This window comes from Leptopilina boulardi, unplaced genomic scaffold (genome assembly GCF_019393585.1).
Source record: "Leptopilina boulardi isolate dan_hultmark-lab unplaced genomic scaffold, ZJU_Lbou_2.1 LbouV2_266, whole genome shotgun sequence".
Classification (NCBI taxonomy): Eukaryota; Metazoa; Arthropoda; class Insecta; order Hymenoptera; family Figitidae; genus Leptopilina; species Leptopilina boulardi.
Genome location: NW_026137825.1, coordinates 2,470,750 through 2,494,828, shown reverse-complemented (window position 1 = coordinate 2,494,828; position 24,079 = coordinate 2,470,750). Strand labels below are relative to the sequence as shown.

General features: G+C 26.6%; 1 protein-coding gene and 1 long non-coding RNA gene across 2 annotated transcripts in view; both read left to right on the top strand.

The window, feature by feature from the left end:
• The window catches only part of LOC127281295 (protein Wnt-7b-like), a 78,429-nt gene that overhangs the window by 19,563 nt on the left and 34,787 nt on the right, over positions 1-24,079 (top strand). The gene's annotated exons all lie outside the window — the stretch shown is intronic.
• On the top strand, positions 11,835-12,360 carry LOC127281301 (uncharacterized). Its single transcript, XR_007842946.1, has 3 exons — positions 11,835-11,916; positions 12,063-12,122; positions 12,274-12,360. It is a non-coding gene; the product is annotated as an uncharacterized LOC127281301 (long non-coding RNA).

Genomic DNA, 24,079 nt, shown 5'->3' with positions numbered 1-24,079 from the left:
GTGTCCCTCACAACACAAGGATATTCAGGATATCCCTGGGACGTCCTGGGGATATCCATTTGCTTTTGGCGATTCGGATATCCCTAAGATATCCTCTGGATATCCATGGACATCTCTAAGATATCCCAGGGATATCCAAACCGCCGAAAACAAATCGATATCCCCAGGACGTCCCAAGGATATCCTGAATATCCTTTTGTTGTGAGGGGTATTTGTGTATACGTGGAACTTTACAGGGTTTTCAGACGATTTTTGACCCCCCCTTGTTCATTCACAACGTGAAGTCATTTTTGCGAAGGGATCCTTTTTATTGTCATTAGTATGTATAACGTGTAACACGTCACGAGATATGGGATGTGAAATTTTTTTTTTTTCCACGATACGCTCCTCTTTTTATTCTCTCGTGTGTCATATTTATATGAAATATGCTAATTTCTGTCATATATGTGCAGTATATATATATATATATATATGTAAAAGAAGAAAAATATTTCCCTTGACCGTGCATTCTAAAATATGTGACTAAACACAATAAAGTTTTCGTTTTTTGTCCACATTAACTTTTTTTTTAATTTGCTTACTTTTTTTAGGTTTTGTGAATAATGATTCAAATTTTTCTCTTGAAGTAACTATATTCAAACTAGACCAATGGCAGTTTTCTAAAGGTTGGTTTTCATTGTCCTCACTCACCATATTTGTCATAAAATTCTCGTCAACTACCGCACCCTGCTCTAGTGAAAATTTAGTGACTATTGTTAAAATTAAAAGTTACTATAAAATTACTAAATTTTCATTAGAGCAGGGTACGGTAGTTATGACGAGAATTATATGACAAATGACGAGTGGGGACAATGGAAACCAACCTAAATTTTAAACTAGTAATTTTATTTTCTGGCGAATTAAAAAAATACCCAACTTAAGGTTGGTTTCCATTGTTCCCACTCACTACCTCACCCTGCTTTAGTGAAAATTTAGTAACTTTTAATTTTAACAATAAAGTTACTAAATCATGACTTAAATTTATAGTAATTTTCAATTTTAAATTTAACAATAAAGTTACTAAATTTTCACTTAACTTTATAGTAACTTTTAATTTTAACAATAAAGTTACTAAATTTTCACTAGTGCAGGGTGCGGTACATGAACGAGAATTATTGCATAAAGTGTCGATTTTGGCGAGTGAAGACAATGGAAACCAACCTTAAAAAAAGTATTGTAGAATAGCTTTAAGGAATTTTTGTTAAGTGTCGCATTTGAGGAGTTAGAGTAAACCAGACATTAGCTGCAAAAAATTTTAGGTTAAATGTCACATATACAGTTGAAAAAAAAGTTTTTCATACTAGATAATGAATAATTAAAAAATAAAATGAACGAATACATAAAAAACGATATTCCGTAAATTATTATTAGTAATATATTTTTCTAGCTCAAAGTAAATCTATATGACCCAAAAATCAGTAATTTTATTTCTATTAAACCCTGTAAATGTTATATAAAAATTATTTATTTTTTTATAAATCACCTAATGGATAGTAATAGAAGAAAAATTAAAGAGATTAATTTTAATAATAAATAACACTCAACTTGAAAATCAATAGTATAATAATAATAATAATAATAATAATAAAAATCATTCTTCATTTGACTTTAATGTAATTCACTTAACAGTTTTATTCTTCAAATAATAAATAATTTATTTATAATAATAATTTAAATACATAATTTAAAGGGCCAACAAGTAAAATAATTTTTAAAATATATGTCAATAGTGATGAAATTAAAAAAAAAATTTTAATGGTCACCAAAAAAATTAAAAATAGCTTTATTGCCAATCTTAGTGTTAAATTGTATTTTAGGAATGAAAATATTTCAAATTCCACTGGGACATCGTCGATCAATTTTATCTTATATCTATACATTAACAATGATATTTTCACTTATATATACTTATTTTAAAGATGGAACTAGTATATGTTTTTATGGTAAAGAATTGTTACCAATAAATCATAATGTTGTGATTTTTGTCTTTACTTGTAATCAATTGTCTGCAATTGTGTCATTGATTATAACTTTGTGGATGAGTAAGGTAAAAAAATTGTTATTATTATTATTATTATTATTATTATTATTATTATTATTATTATTATTATTATTATTATTATTATTATTATTATTATTATTATTATTATTATTATTATTATTATTATTATTATTATTATTATTATTATTATTATTATTATTATTATTATACTTATTATTATACTTATTATTATACTTATTATTTGTTCAAATGGTATTAATTTTTTTTCATTATTTAATTTAATAACATGGTGCTTTTCATAAAAAATTATTGTAATAAAAATAATTTTTTTTTTAATCTGTAGGAAACAATTATGTATTGAAAGAATGGAATTATTAAATTGCAATTTATATGGCTTTCAATCAGCAGATGTTTATCAAAAAATATTTTTTAACACTGTCGTGTTAATAATAGTAATTTTTACAGTACAATTTGTAAATTTTTTTTTGGAAATATTTATATTTAAAAAAACTGCAACTATTGAACTACTTTTATACTGTTCACTTTTTTATAAATCGCCAGTAATCATACAATCGGCTATTGATTTTACTTTTGGACTACTTGTGATGTATTATATAGTCTGATTTTTAATCTTATTATTATTATTATTATTATTATTATTATTATTATTATTATTATTATTATTAGATTATTATTATTATTATTATTATTATTATTATTATTATTATTATTTTATTATCATTTTATTATTATTATTAATACTATTATAACTTTTATCATTACTATTATTATTTATTATTTTTTTAATATTTTATTTAATTAGGAAAGGGATTTTTTAATTTTTGTAAAATAATGAAATATTTGTAGATATTAAAAAAAAAAAAAAAAAAAAATGTTTTCATATAGATGTATTGGACACTCTTTTAAACATTTGAACAACATTCTAAAAATGGAAAGTCAGTTTTATTTACTGAAAACTGAATTTCATAAGAAACATGTGAAAAGTAAATTAGATATGATAAGAATAATTAAGTAAGTAGCAAAATTTAAGTAAATGAGAATATTTTTTTTTTTAACTTTCTCTAATAGCAAATATTTAAGATTGTTTATTATTGTTATTATTATTATTATTATTTTTTTTTTTGTATTAGATTACAACATTTGGAATTGTCAAATATTGGACGAAAAATAAATGAAATATACCAATTTCAAATTTTTATTTCAATAAATGTGAATTTCATATCACAAATTGTTATTCTTTATCTGATTTTTGTTACATATTTTAAAAAAGATATAAATATTGAAACAGCTATTAGTATTTATATAGTAGAAATATTTTTGTTCATTGAATTTATTAATAAATTTATTTATGTGAATAATGCATGTAAAAATGTTTATTTAGAGGTAAAATAAAATTTTATTTATCATTTAGAAATGAATAAAGTAATAAAAATGATTTTAAGGAATGAATATATATATATATACTAGAGGGGCTACGCCCCCCTGCGCGCTTCACGCGCCAACCCCCCTATTTTTGGCGGGAAATATAGAGAGAGAGATGAGGGAAGGGGGAAGGACTTGCGCCTATATTCAGACCCTTGAAACGAACATAACCTCAAAATTTAGGTCATTTTTGATGGAGGAGGTGAAATGAGAGGAGGGAGGGGACTTGCGGCTATATTCAGAGCCTTGAAACGAACATAACCTCAAAATTAGGTCATTTCTGGCGGGGGAGGGGACTTGCGGCTATATTCAGAGTCTTGAAACGAACATAACCTCAAAATTTAGGTCATTTTTGACGGAGGAGGGGAAATGAGAGGAGGGAGGCGGACTTGCGGCTAAATTCAGAGCCTTGAAACGAACATAACCTCAAAATTTAGGAGGGGGGACTCCCCCCTCCTAGGTCAAGAATTCTTGAAACAGCGGCGGCGGAGGCGGCGGCGATATCTTTTTGTAATATAACTAGAGGGGCTACGCCCCCCTGCGCGCTTCGCGCGCCAACCCCCCTATTTTTGGCGGGAAATACAGAGAGAGATGAGGGAAGGGGGAAGGACTTGCGGCTATATTCAGACCCTTGAAACGAACATAACCTCAAAATTTAGGTCATTTTTGATGGAGGAGGTGAAATGAGAGGAGGGAGGGGGACTTGCGGCTATATTCACAGCCTTGAAACGAACATAACCTCAAAATTAGGTCATTTCTGGCGGGGGAGGGGACTTGCGGCTATATTCAGAGTCTTGAAACGAACATAACCTCAAAATTTAGGTCATTTTTGACGGAGGAGGGGAAATGAGAGGAGGGAGGCGAACTTGCGGCAAAATTCAGAGCCTTGAAACGAACATAACCTCAAAATTTAGGAGGGGGGACTCCCCCCTCCTAGGTCAAGAATTCTTGAAACAGCGGCGGCGGCGGAGGCGGCGGCGGCGATATCTTTTTGTAATATAGGAAGATATATATATATATATTTTTTAATCGAAAACAGATTTTTAAAACTGTGGAACATCTTCTTTATTTATCACAGGACACAAATATTGTCTCTGAGGTAAAAATTTATATCATGTGCACATTTTTTTTTTTTTTTTTTTGAGAGCCCTTATCTGCTTTAAAATAAATTTGCATATATATATTAATTAATAAATTTATAAACAATTAAAACATAAATTATTATTTAATTATTATTAATTGCAAATTATTATAATTATTATAATTGTTTTAATTATTATAATTTGCAGTTATTATTAATTAATTGCCTTCTTAAATTATTTCTCGATAAGCAAATAATAACTATGTACAATTTAAAAAATAATTTTTTATTTTATTTTCCCTTAGAAAATTTTGCAATTGATTGTATATATAATATTTTTTTTTTTAAATTCAACATATAAAAAAAATTATTTATAATTTACAGATTAATGAATTTATTGAACAAATCGAACAATGTCCCCTTAAATTTAATATCTATATGGAATTCAATTAGGTTATCGACTCATAACACTTGTGAGTATAATTATTATTATAATTGATTATTATTATTTCTCATTATAGAATAATAAATAAATTAAATAATAACAAAATTTTTTTATTATTCAGTTTCTACTGGCAATTGCAGATAGAATGACAATAGTGATGCAATTGTATCCAGCGAGAGTATAACATAAAAATCATAATAATTTATATATATGAATTTTAAAATATGAATTAATTAGGAAATTAAAATTTTAATTTAATTAATTAATTAAGAAATTGAAAAAATTTAATATAATTAATTAAGAAATTAAAAATTTAATTTAGTTACTTATACTTAAGAAATTAATTTAATTATGAAAAATTTTTCAATAAATTATATTATTTTTATTTCAAAACAATTAAAGGTACATTTATTTTTAATAAATAATTAATTATAAATGATTGAAATCATTTATGAATGACATCAAAAGAATTTTTAAATAAATAATTATTCATAACACGCAACTTGAGAATCGATATATATAGTTTAAAATAAATAGTTATATTAATATAAAAATTATTCTCCATTTGTCTTTAAAGGAACTTATTTTAAAAAAAATTTATTCTGTAATGTTTAAAAAAAAGAGAGAAAAGAATAATTTAAAGGGTAAACCAGTAAAATAATTTTTTAAATATATCAATAGTGATGAAGGTAAAAAAAATTTTTAAATGGTCACCAAAAAAATTAAAAACAGCACTATTACCAATATCAGTGTTGAGTTATATTTTAGGAATAAAAACATTTCAAATTCCACTGGGACATCGTCGAACAATTTTAACTTATATTTATACATTAACAATAATTTTTTCACTTATCTATACTTATGTCAAAGATGGAACTAAACTATGTCTTTATGGTGAAAAATTATTACCAGTAGGTCATAAAGTTGTGATTTTTGCCTATGCTTGTAATCAATTGTCTGCAATTGTCTCGTTGATTTTAACTTTGTTTATGAGTAAGGTAAAAAAATTATTATTATTATTATTATTATACTTATTATTTGTTCAAATGGTATTAATTGTTTTTTCATTATTTAATTTAATAATATGGTGCTTTTCATAAAAATTTATTTGTAATAAAAATAATTTTTTTTTTTAATCTGTAGGAAACAGAATTATGTATTGAAAGAATGGAATTATTAAATCGCAATTTATATAATGACTTTCAATCAGCAGATGTTTATCGAAAAATATTTTTTAACACTGTCTTGATAATAACAGCACTTTTTACAGTACAATTTGCAAATTTTTTTTTGGAAATATTTATATTTAAAAAAACTGCAACTATTGAACTACTTTTATACTGTTCGCTTTTTTATAAATTGCCAGTAATCATACAATCGACTATTGATTTTACTTTTGGACTACTTGTGATGTATTATAGTCTAATTTTTACTATTATTATTATTATTATTTTTATTATTATTATTATTATTATTATTATTATTTTATTATTATTAATACTATTATAACTTTTATCATTACTATTATTATTTATTATTTTTACTATTATCCCACATAAAAAAAGGATATCCCTAGGATATCCATAGGATATCCAAAGGATATCCCTAGGATACCCAAACCGCCGGTCTGTGGGACATCAACAGGACATCCACGGATATCCACAGAATATCCCTAAGACATCCGCAAAATATCTATTGGATATTATATCGCAGGGATATCCTCAGGATGTCCGTGGGATATTCTTAGGATATTTACGGACTATTTAATATCTCAACATATATTTTTAAAGGTTAAAATTGTTAAGCTAACCCTAATAACACAAGATATCTTGGGATATATTGATAATATCCCGCAGATATCCTAGGGATGTCCTATGGATATCAAAAGGATCTCTTATGCTTAATATTGTCAGAAAATAAATTGGCTTTAAAGAATATAAATTCTTTCCAGCGAATAACGAATAACTATTATAATATTAATTACACATTAAGTGCATGAGTTTATTTAAAAACTTTGAAAAATGCGTTTTAAATCTTCATTTAAAATAAATAAGAAGCTCATAAGATTTTTGTTTTTATTATATTATTATTCATTATATTCCCTCATAACAAAAGGATATCCCTAGGATATCCATAGGATATCCATATCAATGATCGATATCCTAGAATGGTCCCCAGGATATCTTGGGATATTCATAGGATATCCCTAGGATATCCAAACCGCCGGTCTGTGGGACATCAACAGGACATCCATCGGATATCCACAGGATATCTCTAAGACATCCACAAAATATCTATTAGATATTATATCACAGGATATCCATGGGATATCCTCAGGATGTCCGTGGGATATTCTTAGGATATTCACCGGATATTTAATATCTCAACATATATTTTTAAAGGTTAAAATTGTTTAGCTGATATAATGAATAATAATATATAATAAAAACAAAAATCTTATGAGCTTCTAATTTATTGTAAATGAAGATTTGAAACGCATTTTTTAAATTTTTTAAATAAACTCATATGCACTTAATGTATAATTAATATTAATAGTTATTCGTTATTTGCCGGGAAGAATTTATATTGTTTAAAGCCAATTTATTTTCTAAAAATATTAAGCATATGAATAAAGGAATGAATCACGAATGAGAAAAAAAATTAGTTAATAAAATTTTCAAATTAAACAACTTTCTCGAAAAAGAAGTTGCATTTTATTTTATTTATATATAAAATTTAATTCACAGAATATTCTCACTCGTAGTGTCATAATGACTTTAAAAACAGTATCATGAGAATATCTTCTTTTGACATCCAGAAGATATACTGAGAATATGCTAAAAATATCTGTGGGATATCCTGACGATTTCTATGGGATATCCTGATGATATCTGTGGGATATCCTGACGATATCTATGGGATATCCTGACGATATCTATGGGATATCCTGATGATATCTGTGGAATATCCTGACGATATCTATGGGATATCTGGAGGACATTTATGAAAGTTTATAAATATCCAGAAGATATCCTGTGGATATCCTCAGATATCCATGGGATATCCAAAGGATATCCAAACCGACGATTTTTTGGATATCCTTAAGAGATCCTTTTGATATCCATAGGACATCCCTAGGATATCTGCGGGATATTATCAATATATCCCAAGATATCTTGTGTTATTGGGGATATTTCTATTATTTATTTAATATTTTATTTAGTTAGAAAAGGGATTTTTTAATTTTTGTAAAATAATGAAATATTTGTATATTAAAAAAAAAAATTTCATACAGATGTATTGGATACTCTTTTAAACATTTGAACAACATTATAAAAATGGAAAGTCAGTTTTTTTTACTGAAAACTGAATTTCATAAGAAACATGTGAAAAGAAAATTAGATATGATAAGAATAATTAAGTAAGTAGCAAAATTTAAGTAAATGAGAATTTTTTTTTTGTATATATAAGAGATGGCCAAACATAGTTTATTTAAATTATTGTTTTTTTTTTTTTTTTTTTTTTTTTAAATTAGATTACAACATTTGGAACTGTCAAATATTGCAGGAAAAATAAATGAAATATATCAATTTCAAATTTTAATTTCAATATTCGTGAATTTCATATCACAAATTGTTATTGTTTATCTGATATTCGTTACATATTTTGAAAAAAATATGGATACTGAAACAGCTATTAGCATTTATATTGTAGAAATATTTTTGTGCATTGTATTTGTTAATAGATTTATTTATGTTAATAATGCATGTAAAAATGTTTCTTTAGAGGTAAAATATTTAATTCTGTATGAAGTAATATAAATGATTTTTAAGAAATTAATTGTTATATTTATATATATATATATATATATATATTTTTTTTTTATCGAAAATAGGTTTGTAAAACTGTGGAACATCTTCTTTATTTATCACAGGACACAAATATTGTCTCTGAGGTAAAAATTTATTTTAAGTTTTTTAAAAGTTTTTTTTTTAAGTTTTTTTTTTTTTTTTAAATTCGATATAAAAAATCATTTATACTTTACAGATTAATGAATTTATTGAACAAATTGAACAATGTCCCCTTAAATTTAATATTTTTGGAATTCAATTAGGTCATCGACTGATAACATTTGTGAGTAATTACTATAATTAATTATTATTTGTCATCTATCCCTCACAACAAAAGGATATTCAGGATATCCTTGGGACGTCCTGGGGATATCGATTTGTTTTCGGCGGTTTGGATATCCCTGGGATATCTTAGAGATGTCCATGGATATCCAGAGGATATCTTAGGGATATCCGAATCGCCAAAAGCAAATGGATATCCCCAGGACGTCCCAGGGATATCCTGAATATCCTTGTGTTGTGAGGGATATAGAATAATAAATAAATTAAATAATAACAAAATTTTTATATTATTCAGTTTGTACTGGCAATTGCAGATAGATTGACAATAGTGTTGCAACTGTATCCAGCGAGAGAAACATAAAAATCATAATAATTCATATTATATGAATTTTAAAATATGAATTAATTAGGAAATTAAAATTTTAATTTAATTAATTAATTAAGAAATTAAAAATTTAATTTAATTAATTAAAAAAATTAATTCAATTATGAAAAATTTCAATAATAAATTACTTTTATTTCAAAACAATTCAAGGTTTATTATTTTTAATATAAAATAATTATTTAAATTATTGAAATCATTTAAAAATGACACCACATGCATTTTTAAATAATATTAATTATTCATAACACGCAACTTGAAAATCGATATATAGTTTACAATAAATAGTTATTAATATGAAAATTATTCTTTATCAGTCTTTAAAGGAAGTTACTTAAAAAAATTTATTCTACAAAGTTTATAAAAAAAAATTGTCGCCAAAATCGACAAAATTTGCATTAGAAAAACAAAAATTTTCTTAAAATTCTACAATACGATAAGCAAAAAAAAAAAAAAAAAAAAAAAAAAACGAAAATTAAAAATAAAAGTTAATAAAATTTTCATTATAAATAATTAAAAAGGGGTCAAAAAAAAAAAAAAATGATTTAAAAGAACCAACGAGTAAAATAATTTTTTTCAATATGTCAATAGTGATGAAGTTAAAAAAAACTTTTAAATGGTCACCAAAAAAATTAAAAACAGCATTATTACCAATATCAGTGTTGAGTTGTATTTTAGGATTTAAAATATTTCAATTTCCCCATGGATATCGTCGAACAATTTTCAGTTATTTTTATACATTAACAATGATTTTTTCACTTTCTATCATATTTTTCTACGATGGATACAATAGATGTTATTATGGTGAAGATTTTTTAAAAATAAATCATGATGTTATAGTATTTGTATACGCTTGTAATCAATTATCAGCAATTTTGTCAGTGATACTAACATTGTGGATGAACAAGGTAAAAAAAAAACAATAAATAAAGATCACTTCAATAATTATGAACTGACGAATTTGAAGAAAAATTTTTTTGTAAATACAATTTTTTAATATATTTTTTTGCAAGTATTAAAAGTAATATAATATTATTTAAATTTACAGGAAATAGAATTATGTATTGAGGGAATAGAATTATTAAATCAAAATTTAAATGGTTTTCAATCAAGAGATATTTATCGAAAAATATTTATTCACAATTTTTTTATGATATTAACATATTTTATTATTTTATTTCTAACTGCTTTTTTGGAAATATTTATATTTGTTGAAGATAATGTGAGTTTTTTAAAAATATGTTACTGCACGCTTTTCTACAGATTGCCAATGTTTATGCAGGGGACCATAGATTTTAATTTTGGACTACTTGTGAAGTATGTGTTCATAGACTAATTTTATACTATAAATAATAATATTATTATTACTATTATTATTATTATTATTATTATTATTACTATTATTATTATTATTATTATTATTATTATTATTATTATTATTATTATTATTATTATTATTATTATTATTATTATTATTATTATTATTATTATTATTATTATTATTTTTATTTAATTTGGTCGATATTTTAAAAGCTCGACACATTTTTAGCTATACGAGTTTCCTTTCTTTGTAGATTGTCGGTAAAGTACATTGAAATTTTGCGGGAAATTTGAAATTATTGATGTAAATCATATAATAACAACATAGAGAGGAAACTCGTATAGCTAAAAAAATGTCGAGCTTTTAAAATATCGACTAAATTAAATTTCGATTAATATAAAATTCGATGCTTCTAAATTTCTATCATTTAGAATATATCGAACAAATAAAATATCGACCACTTTAAATATCGATCATTTAGAATTTCGACCAAATAAAATATCGACTAAAAATAATAATTCGATCAATTAAAATTTCCAACTTTTTAATTTTTGGGAAAATTCATGCGCCTCATATATTTTCAATCTAATTTGTGTTTTTTTTTTTTTTTTTTTTCAGATGTATTGGACACTCTTTTAAGCATATGAATAATATTCTAAAAATGGAAAGTAGATTAATTTTACTGACTAGTGAATTACATAAAAAAAATGCGAGAAGAAAATTAAATATAATAAAGCTAATTAAGTAAGTAGTCAAATTTTTTTAAGAAATTTCTATTATTTTTTTTTGTGATAATTTTTTTTTTTTTTTATAGATTACAACATTTGGAACTGTCAAAAATTGCTCGAAAATTAAATGAAATTTATAAAATTCAAATTTTCATTTCAATAATTGTTAATTTCTTAACAGAAATAATTGTACTTTACTTAATTTGTTTTGCTTATTTTAAAAATGTAAAAAATAATATAAATCTCGCTGTTAGTATGTATTTAGATGTTGTATTTTTGTGGATTGGATATTTTTTTAAAATTATTTACGTTAATAGCGTATGTTACGATGTTACATTGGAGGTAAATAAATTATTTATATATATATATGATACATATACAAATTCAATAAAGTTAATAAATAGAAATTATTTTTAAAAAAAAATTGAATTATTGATATAAAATTTTCTGTAATAAAATTGAATTTTTTTTTATTAAAAAAAAACCAGGTTACTAAAACTCAGGAATATCTTCTTTATTTGTTAAAGGACACAATTATTGTCCAAGAGGTAATTATATATATATATATAGAATTCATTTAATTATTTGATTAATTTTTTAAAAAAAATTATTTTTATTATCATTACGGGGATATTTTCTTTTTATTAATCATATAATATTTTCATAGTTTTGACAGTAAAAAAAACTTCTACTTTACAGATTAATGAATTTATTGAACAAATAGAACAAAATCCTCTTTTATTTACACTTTTTGGAGTTCAATTAAATCATGGAATGATAACAATTGTAAGTAACTATATATTATTTTAAATCTATTCCCTCACAGCACCGGATATTTAAGGATATCCCTAGGACATCCTGAGGATATCCATTGCCTTGCGGCGGTTTGGATATCCCAGGGATATCCTCAGGATGTCCGAGAGATATCCAAACCGCCACAAGCAAATGGATATCCCCAGGATGTCCCAGGGATATCCTTAAATATCCGGTGCTGTGGGGGTTATTATCATTTTTATAAATAATTACAGTACCCTCATAACAAAAAGATATCCCTAGGATATCTATAGGATATCCACATCAATGGTCGATATCCTAGAATGGTCCCCAGGATATCTTGGGATATCCATAGGATATGCCTAGGATATCCAAACCGCCGGTCTGTGGGACATCAACAAGACATCCACAGGATATCCCTAAGACATCCACAAAATATCTATTGGATATTATATCGCAGAATATCCATGGGATATCCTCAGGATGTCCGTGGGATATGCTTAGGATATTCACGGGATATTTAATATCTCAACATATATTTTTAAAGGTTAAAATTGTTAAGCTAATATAATGAATAATAATATATAATAAAAACAAAAATCTTATAAGCTTCTAATTTATTTTAAATGAAGATTTAAAACGCATTTTTCAAAATTTTTAAATAAACTCATGCACTTAATGTATTATTAATATTAATAGTTATCTATGGGATATCCTGATGATATCTGTGGGATATCCTGACGATATCTATGGGATATCTGGAGAAAATTTATGAAAGTCTATAGAGATATTCAAAAGATATACTGTGGATATCCTGTGGATATTCTCAGATATCCATGGGATATCCAAATCGCCGATTTTTTGGATATCCTTAAGAGATCCTTTTGATATCCATAGGACATCCCTAGGATATCTGCGGGATATTATCAATATATCCCAAGATATCTTGTGTTATTAGGGATAAAATTATTAATTTTTTTCATATATATATATATTAATAATAAAATATCATTTTCTTCAGTTTATACTAGCAATGGCAGATAAATTGACAATAGTGATTCAACTATATCCAGTGAGAGAAACATAAAAATAAATTATAGATTAGTTATAACTTATCTATCATATATGAATAATTTTATTTTCTTTTATTACAAAACAATATTCATGTATATTTTTAATAAAAAAAAAAAATGAATTATAAATTATTTTAAATTATTTATTGATCAATTCCATATGAAAATAATATTACATATAAATAATGATAACACGCAACATATGTAAATCGATAATACACTATATATTAATATAATAGTTTATAAAAATTATTCTTTATTAGACTTTAAAGCAAATCACTTGAAAGTTTATTTATTCTCTAAAATTTAATTTTTAACTAGTAATTAAGTTAAAAAATTTACTTTTCTTATAATATTAATAATAATAATAATAATAATAATAATAATAATAATAATAATAATAATAATTCAAAATGTGATATAATAAATAATAATTTATTAATATTAATTATTTTAATTTAATTAATTAATAATAATAAAATAATTGCAATAAAATAATAATTAAATGTTCATTATTTAGTTTTTAGTGTCTGTGGCAGATAAATTAACAATAGTGTTTCAACTGTTTCCAGTGAAGGAAAGATAAAAAAAAAAAAATTAAGATGAATTAATTTTATAAACATTTTACTATTGTTTAAAGAAATTTCTAATAAATTTGTAAATATATTACAACAAGGCAATAAAGTAGTGTAAATATACATATATATGTGCGTCAAAAAGAATCGATATATCTCATTTGAAAAATAACATATAATATCTAAAATAAATAGTTATTAAACCGCAATTATTGCATGTCAATTCTAATGGACTTATAATTATTTATTCATCACATATTGCTTTTACATTTAAAAAAAAAACTATTTTTTTTATTTTAAAAACATTTTATATTAATTTTTCTCTTATTTATTTATTATTTCAATTTAATATAAGAAGGTACGCGCCAAACCCCATTATTTTCAACTTTAATTTTTTGTGAGGTTTGCAAGTATTAAAATTATTAAAATTTTATTTAAATTTTAAGGTTATGTTTTTTTTTTTTTTTTTGATTATATAGGGGAATTTGCGAAGTTATGTTTGTCGGACGAAATAGCCTCAAACCCAACGGTCCCTTGACCTATGTCCTTAAATTTTGAGGTTATGTTTAAACTAAAGCCTTGAATCCTGGAAACCTATATGCCCTAGAATTTTGAGGTTATGTTTGATCTCTGACCTTGAATCATAGAACCTAACCTAACATAACCTAATCTAACCTAACCTGACCTAACATAACCTAATCTGACCTAACCTAACATAACCTAATCTAACCTAACATAACCTAACCTAATCTGACCTAACCTAACATAACCTAATCTAACCTAACATAACCTAACCTAATCTGACCTAACCTAACATAACCTAATCTAACCTAACCTAAGTTAAGCTAACCTGACCTAACCTAACCTAATCTAACCTAAAAATAACCTAACCTAACATGACCTAACATAACCTAACCTAATCTGACCTAACCTAACATAACCTAATCTAACCTAACCTGACCTAACCTAACCTTGTCAAAAACATGTGTTGGTTACCCTTAACATGGAATGACCCATACTGGAGACAGCAGTGAAATTTTTTTTTATAAAATAGAGAAATATTTAAATAAAATAATATGACTTTGAAGAAGTTATAAAAGAAAATACAGAATTTAAAATAGCAAATAAAATACAATTGCCCGTGTAAAATTTGTTGAATTAAAGATCGAGTAAATGTTTGGATTTGTAAGAAAGAGAGAGAGAGAGAGAGAGAGAGGAAAGATCGGTGCGTGAAATAGCACAGAGCGTGTGCGGGACCCGCAAGTAACGAGAGACTCGTTGAAAATTTACGATTCAAGGGCCCATGGGTCTTTGCTAATCCGCGAAATTATATTTCAACTTTACCCGCGTCCCATGAGCGCATAAAAGCCGTCGTATTTTTCGCGATTAGTCCTCTTTCGTACGCCTGATTCTAAGTTATGTATTTCCGGCGGACATCGAATCGAGGCGCAATGCACAATTTTAGTCTCCTTTCATTTTTTTTTTCTTTTTTTTTTTTATTCACTTTTATACGCTTACGGATTATATCCATTCTCTCCCTTTACACCCCCTTTACCCTCCATTTTTTTTCACAATTATTATTAAAAAAAAAAAAATTATTTTTAAAAAAGTAGCAACTCTATTAATTGAAATCGTGATAAAAACAAACTTTATTTTAAATAAATTTATATTAAATTTTAATTATTTATTTAATTATAAATTATTATTAAATATTCTAGTTTTTAAAGCAAAAGGTACTATATACATTAAATACATAACATTTTCCTTCAATAATAAATTCCGTGTATTTTTTACTATCTGCTTCTGCCAACGGAATTAAAATTTAAATTTCGTTTAATTTTCTCGCGTCCTAGACAAAATCTTATTGTTCTATATCTTTTTTTTTTTTTAACGCTGTACATATTGGACTTATAAATCTTGTATTCATTCTTTTTATAATTTTTAATTTTAATAATTTTTCTAATTCTTGATTTATTTTATCTCTCAATTTAATTGGTCTTGGGTACGATTTTTTAAATTAAATTTTCACCAAAGCAGAGTGCGGTAGTTGATTAAAATTATGACAAATGTCGAGTGCAGATAATGCGGCAACCTTTTTAAATCTCAAACCAGGGTTGGGTCGTTATCTTCTGTTTATTATATACATAACACAGTTAGGATGAATTCACATGGCAGCGTTTTGCAAAATGTTTTTTATAGGTTATGAGTGCAAAATAAATGACAAACCTATATCTACAATTCTTTTACATTCAACATATATGTACAAAACGCAACTCTAAACTGACTGATGCTCTTCCATTTTTTTTTTTTTAAACTTTAATAAACATAATTAAATTTTTTCTACTAATATTATTTTATTTCTCAAAAAAAAAATTTAAGAAAACGTCAATAACTTTAGAAACAGAAAAATTACCAAAAAAAAAAAAAAGAAATAAATGTTTCAAACTGACAGCATTAGCAATATAAAGGGTATGAGTTATAAAAAAAAATGGCTTAATCGTGCTGTAAATTAAAAATGGGAATTAAAAAACAAAAAAAATTTCGCATGGCTTCGTGCAGAGCTCGCAAGTACTATATAAGCAAGTTGAAACAGGCGCGCGATTTATGAGCGGTACGAGTAGTATATATATATATACTTTTCTCAGGTGCGAGCCATATTCCCACGCGCCTAAAGTCGTTCAATTTGAAGGATATCGTCGCTTTTTTTTTCTTTATTTTTATGCTTGCGTAAAACAAAAACCTCAGAAAAAGAAAAAAATAAATAAATAAAGAGCTTAGTTGAGTGAAATGTTAACACAGAAATTATGCAAATTACATCAGGTAACTTGATATATATATATATAAGCATAGTGTCACCATTGGAACATTAATCATTCTCTGCACATATAATTTTTTGACATAAAAAAAAAATAGTATGAGGAAAAAAGAGAAGCAGACTCTCCCTATTTCTGGAAATGAAAGGACCTCGTCCTCTTCATTTTGACCGGAGGCGACGTAAAAACGCACTAAAGCGCGAGATCACCATCCTCTCTTTTGCGCGCAGGTATAAACGACCGCGAAGCACCCACTGGCATATTTCTACACCTGCTTCGTCGTCGCACACTGACTCACACTCGCCTTTTTTTTTTCAAATTTATCATCACTTTTCAGCAACCTCTCGGACATTAAACTAATTAGTATTCTTGGGTGGTTTCTTCTATAATTTATCACACAACAGAGAACACGGACATAAACTTCAAAATCTCGTTTTACTTCAAAATCAGGAATTAACTTTATTTTTTCATTATAACAGTTTTTTTTTGATTCAGCAAATAGTTGTAAATGTTAATAATTGCTATTTTTGCATTGTGGACAGACCTTTACGTTACATTAGGGGAAAGATGCCATTGTCCCCGCACTTATAATTCTAGGTCAACTACCGCACCCTGATGTAGTGAAAATTTAGTAAAATTCTAGTTAAAACTAAAAGATACTATAGTCACTTTTTTTTACTAGAGCAGAGTGCGGTAGTTGATCTAAAATTATGACAAATAACGAGTAAGGACCATTGCATTCCTCCCAGCGTATGTATATATTAAGGTATTTTTGCAAATGGGACAAATTATGACAACGCTGGACTTTATATTGTGAACAGAACTTTATGTTACCGAGAAACTTATGGTTTCTATAATTATTTGCTTACTAAATACTTCCTTATATTTAAAATAAAAAAAACTAAATTTGATTAAAAGTTAACCTCCATTTAAAATTTTGAGATTAATTTATGACAATTTATAAACATCATTTTTAGATGTTTCCCTGTTCCCTCTTTCTTCCTCCCCCCAATTATTCATTATCTAGTATGAAACACTTGCTTTCATCAGCCACTAAATTCAATACGACACTATTTTCACACATCGAATTTCTTCTTAATTAATTTTTTTTTCGCCATCCATTGTATTTATGAGGTTATGTTTCTCCTGTACAGTGAAAGGAACCTGTAAATAAAAATTTAGATTATCCTTGTGTTTTTTGTAGAATGATTTACATTGTGAACAGAACTTTATGTTACTGAGAAACTTATGGTTTTTCTGCAATGCAAAATTAAAGCACCCATATATAATCGATTTTTCGATCAATTATATATATTATTTATATATAATTATAATTCTATAATTATTTGCTTACTAAATACTTTCTGATATTAAAAATAAAAAAAAACTAAATTTGATTAAAAGTTACCCTCCATTTAAAATTTTGAGATTAATTTATGACAATTTAGAAACATCATTTTTAGATGTTTCCCTGTTCTCTCGTGTGTTTTTCCCAATTTATTCATTATCTAGTATGAAACACTTGCTTTCATCAGCCACTAAATACAATACGACGACACTATTTTCACACATCGAATTTCTTTTTAATTAGTTTTTTTCGCCATCCACTGTATTTATAAGGTTATGTTTCTCCTGTACAGTGAAAGGAACCTGCAAATAAAAATTTAGATTATCCTTGCGTTTCTTGTAGAATGATTTATACATTGTGAACAGAACTTTATGTTACTGAGAAACTTATGGTTTCTCTGCAATGCAAAATTAAAGCACCCATATATAACCGATTTTTTAATCAATTATATATTTAATTATTTTCAATTATATATATTATTTATATATAATTATAATTCGATAATTATTTGCTTACTAAATACTTTCTGATATTAAAAATAAAAAAAACTAAATTTGATTAAAAGTTACCCTCCATTTAAAATTTTGAGATTAAATTATGAGAATTTAGAAACATCATTTTTAGATGTTTCTCTGTTCCCTCGTGTGTTTTTCCCATTTTATTCATTATCTAGTATGAAACACTTGCTTTCATCAGCCACTAAATACAATACGACACTATTTTCACACATCGAATTTCTTTTTAATTAGTTTTTTTCGCCATCCATTGTATTTATGAGGTTATATTTCTCCTGTACAGTCAAAGGAACCTGCAAATAAAAATTTAGATTATCCTTGTGTTTTTTGTAGAATGATTTACATTGTGAACAGAACTTTATGTTACTGAGAAACTTATGGTTTCTCTGCAATGCAAAATTAATGCATTTTTTTTTCTTTTCGTTCCGTTTACAAATTTATTCTACTTTTTAACCTTAAATGATAAACAATAAATTTTCAAATTCTCAATAGAAAACAAAAACATAATTTCAATTATTTTTTCAGAAAAAATAACGGATTTTCGTATCTTACAATATCAAACAAAAAACATATAAATTACATAGTCGTGTTAACGTGTAAATTAATAATACCGATATATACGACAACTGCGAACATTTTGTGGCGAACGGAAGTATATGAAAATCCTTAATAAGTGACTCGCAACAATGTTTGCAGGTGTTTATGTTAAATATATTATTGGCAAATTTTGTTTTCTTTCGTTTTTTTTTCGCAAATTTTTCACCGTTTGACATATATATATTTAAAAGCGCGAGAAAGATTTAAGTACTCGTATACCTCGCGATATTCTACATAGTATGTGTGTTACAAAACGATAATCCGTAAATTATTCTCGTTTATATACATTATCTCAAGACAGAACTTTGCTCGTTGAGCCTTCTTTCGGTAGATAAGGGAAATTATACTTATCTCTTTTACTTTTCAGCAACGCACATATACGCTTGCCACTGCTTTCGCATTCCCTCGTAATTGGCTATACGATCGAAATCGTTTCCTTTTTATCTCATTGCATTATCGATCGGCCCCGTGGGAAGAATGAAGAGTTTTATTATTATTATTATTACTATTTCCATTTTATTTGTTATTATTTTTCATGTTCTATATATACAATATTGTTTTACTTTCTCTTAATTAACCTTCTCTCATTTGTATATTCTTATTATAAGAAGGGAGCAAAAAAAAAAACGAATTTAATATAAAGACATATTTAAATGTAAATTAATTAACATTAAACTTTGTTGTGATATGTAAATATTTATTTTCAAAATAGAAAAACTTATTGGTATGGAATTATATAGGGGATTTAATAGCAAGTGATGTTTTCCACTCTATTATCGGATTATAGGTGCGTATACAATTATAATATAATGTCACATATTTATTGCATGATATAAATTCTCCTTAAGATCACCATGAATTTAACATAAAAGGCAAACACCAACATGTGCTTTGTGCGAATAAAGCCTGATAAACTCTTTTTTCCCTTGGGGCTCTCTTTTTTTTATCTCTTGTATAATAATGTTTATTTAACGAAAACCCTCTCAAATCGACATTCAAAGGACATATATATATAAACTTTAAACTCTGCATAAGATAAATAGTACTTCATGAGTATTAAATTCGATGAATCCAGGTGTAAAGAAAAAAAAAATTTTTCTCACCTCCTGTTCGTGATATCAGGAAGAGAGTGTAGTTCTTTTTTTTTTTTTTGCTCGCACGATATCATCGCAATTCTGGATACTTGAAATATCTTCGTATTTCTTTAATTAGTCACCCAGGAAAGATGTAAAATTTCGATATTCGGAGTATATAAATTTATTTTACGATTAGAATATATACTTTTTGAGAAGCTTTAGATTGTAGACGCGGTGTTAATGCACAGGTATAAATTGTATTATGAAATACATTGCGCAGTCATTTGTGGCTTAAAATTGTATTGCGTAGCTATATAACATTAATGCGCAGTTCTTTACGATGTACAGATCTACTGCGCAGCCGTATACGACACATAGATCTACTGCGCAGACATACAAGTGTATCTGCGCAGTAGATCTCTCTCATATATAGTCGCGCAATTTATAAATTTACTGCCTCAAGTATATATGCGCAGTATCTGTGTGTACAATACAATTGCGCAGTCGTATATAACACAAAGATCTACAGCGCAGGTACAACTTGTATGCCTGCGCAGTAGATCTCTGTGGCATTTACAGTTGCGCAATAGTATTGTAAGCTCTCTATAAATAGAATATAAAGTAAAAAATAAATTGGTTTTTTTTATTCTATATTAAAAAAAAAAAAATAAATAAATGCAAGAAAAGTGAGAATGGTGTTTTGGATTGCAGACAAGTTACTTGTAATATTGTAAAGGGAAGAAGCTCGTGAATTGTGTCCATTTCATCTTCTTTCTTCACTTCTCTTTTTTTTTGTGTGTATATAATGTCGTATAAGGAGACACGAGAGACCTATTTGCCAGAGACTTTTAGACAGTGATTTAAATATCCATCTCCCTTCACTTGGCGTATTGTGCCGCATCAATTCCCGCAGGGAACACACTATGCGTTGGATTTTCAATTCGTTACGGAGACAATGGAACTGCTGAATTCGCCACAGACTGTCAAAAGTCTTCGAAATCGAATAATGCTGACAAGAATGGAGCAGTTAATCTTGAAAGTTTTGCTCTCACACCCTCCACCCGCATAATATTCCAAATCGCAGTTAAAAAAAAGAAAACTACCAATATGTTATTTGCAATGTTATTTTTTTGGTTAAGGTTACTTGATCTTGTTTTTTTTTTTTTGGAATCAAAATGTCACTTCTTCACAATAATCTTCTTGCACTGTGCGAAGGTATAGGAAAATTTTTTATTCGAAATCGAATTATTTTTGCCTCAAAAGTTTCAATAACTATATTTATTTGTTTTCAAATTAAACTTTTGTTTATTAAATATAGGAGAATTTTTAGGTTATGAATCTTGCGAATTGGCGTAAGTAGAAGTGCCAATTGTTTAACAAAAAAACTACATAGTTTATGGCGGGAAATTTAAAAATTATTAAAATAAAATAACCGTTATTAATATTAAATTTTTGTTCATTAAATATCAGAATTTCTAGGTTATGAATCTTTCGAATTGGCGTAAGTAGAAGTGCCAATTGTTTAACAAAAAAACTACATAGTTTATGGCGGGAAATTTAAAAATTATTAAAATAAAATAACCGTTATTAATATTAAATTTTTGTTCATTAAATATCAGAATTTCTAGGTTATGAATCTTTACGAATTAACACAAATAAAAATACAAACAACGTTATAACTATTTGCAATAAACTGAATTTGACGCAGTGAACAATTGCATATTTAATGATTAGCAATAAAAATGGAGTCAAGATTTATTTTTTTTTTCTTTTCGTGAATGATATTTAAAAAAAGGCAAAGATTTTCGTTAAGATTTGACAATGGATAAAGAAAGGTAAAAAAAATCGACCTCCCAGTATGTTCTCGTTATATTGAATGAGTGGCGGATATGGAATTGTAGAGTAAATTTTCCAACTGTTGTGGCAATGGACAAGCGTAATAATCGAGGAACGTGGGGTGTGAGACTTAATATTTATCGGAAGGAGCGGAACTAATTTCTCCTCTTGGGTATATACATATACATATATATATATTGGTATATTCCCTGAATTTCGAGGACCGGGATATTCCACACTCACACACACATATATTATTATTATTGGTAACATTTGCTAATGGTTTGCTCCTTTTTTTTTCGTGATGACTTTAGAACATATTATAATATCTATTTTGGTGGTCAAAAATGAATTGAAAAAAATTTATATATCTTTTCTCAGAATGATTTATCGATATTTGTATATATTATGTTAGGAATAGCAGTAGCCAATGTAGATTTTAAGATTTAATTAATATTTTTATTTATAAATATAATTCTTGAAACTCTTTTCAGATGTTTCATTTAAAATAAAAATTTAAAAAAAAAAATGGCTGGAAGAAATCTTGGGTGGGATTATTTCAGTTGGATGAACTGATTAGTAAGGTAATAAAACTCGATAATGAACTCTCAAAATGTGCGTGGTAGGTATTTAGACCCTTGAGTTGAATAACGAATCTCAAAGCTATTCATGAGTGAATTGAGCCTTTTTTATTGAGTGGCACCGAACAACAAAAAAAAAAGAGAGAAAAAAAACGAAAATGAAACAAACAAGAGGCAAAAAAAGGGCATTGTGAAGTTTTTTTTTTTTGGGTGAGGACATGCTGCGTGAGAAAGGAGAATTTTCAAGAACACAAAAGACTTCCGTTCTGTGGTGAGAGAAAGATAGAAAAAGAGAGAGAGAGAGAGAGAGAGAGAGAGAGAGAGAGAGAGAGAGAGAGAGAGAGAGAGAGAGAGAGAGAGAGAGAGAGAGAGAGAGAGAGAGAGAGAGAGAGAGAGAGAGAGAGAGAGAGAGAGATAAGAGAGTACTATCTATAATAGGGGTAATAATGGGCAATATAATTTTCAATAAACTCATCATAAGAAAAATATATAGTTTAGGTGTAAGAGGGATTTTTTTTCTCATTTCAAATATAAATATATATACACACAGTAAATAATGTAACTAGCAAGAGGAACAAGCATCCCACGTATTTGTTGCGTATACGCGAACCACTTAGTAAGTTCTTAAACCTTATCTATGCGTATCGCGCGCATATATGCAATGCAAAGTGGACATATGCAAAAGTGAGATCATTTCGAGATCGTCCTTATTGCACAATATCCAACGAGAGAGAAAACTTTTATCATCCATATATAGGATATCGTCGCGCGCTATAATGTGCAATACACATATGGAATTCAGATTATTATATTATATATATATATAGGAATTTACTTTTATCTTATTCGACATCGAAATATTTCTTTCGTTTCTCTTCTTCTTTATTCACTGTGTGTATTGTAATTTTTTTTTATTGAGACAAAAAATTGTTTTATTTAAATAAAAATTATTTTTATAACTTTTTTTCTATAATATTACTACTGCGTAGTTTTTTTTTTAAATTTTAATGCGCAGGCATAGATACTTTGTTGTACTACTGCGCAGACGTATATGTTTTGCAAATACTACTGCGCAACTGTTTTACATTGCGCAGGTAAATTATACTACTGCGCAACTTTATATTTAACTAATTTTAAGTATGGAAAAGATACCAATATGTCCTTCACTAATTAAAATTACCATTTGCTATTTGTCATAAGTCTCTGTCAACTACCGCACCCTGCTCTAGTGAAAATTTAGTGACTTTATTGATAACTTTTAATTTTACAATGTCACTAGATTTTAACTAGAGCAGGGTGCGGTGAGATATTTGTCTA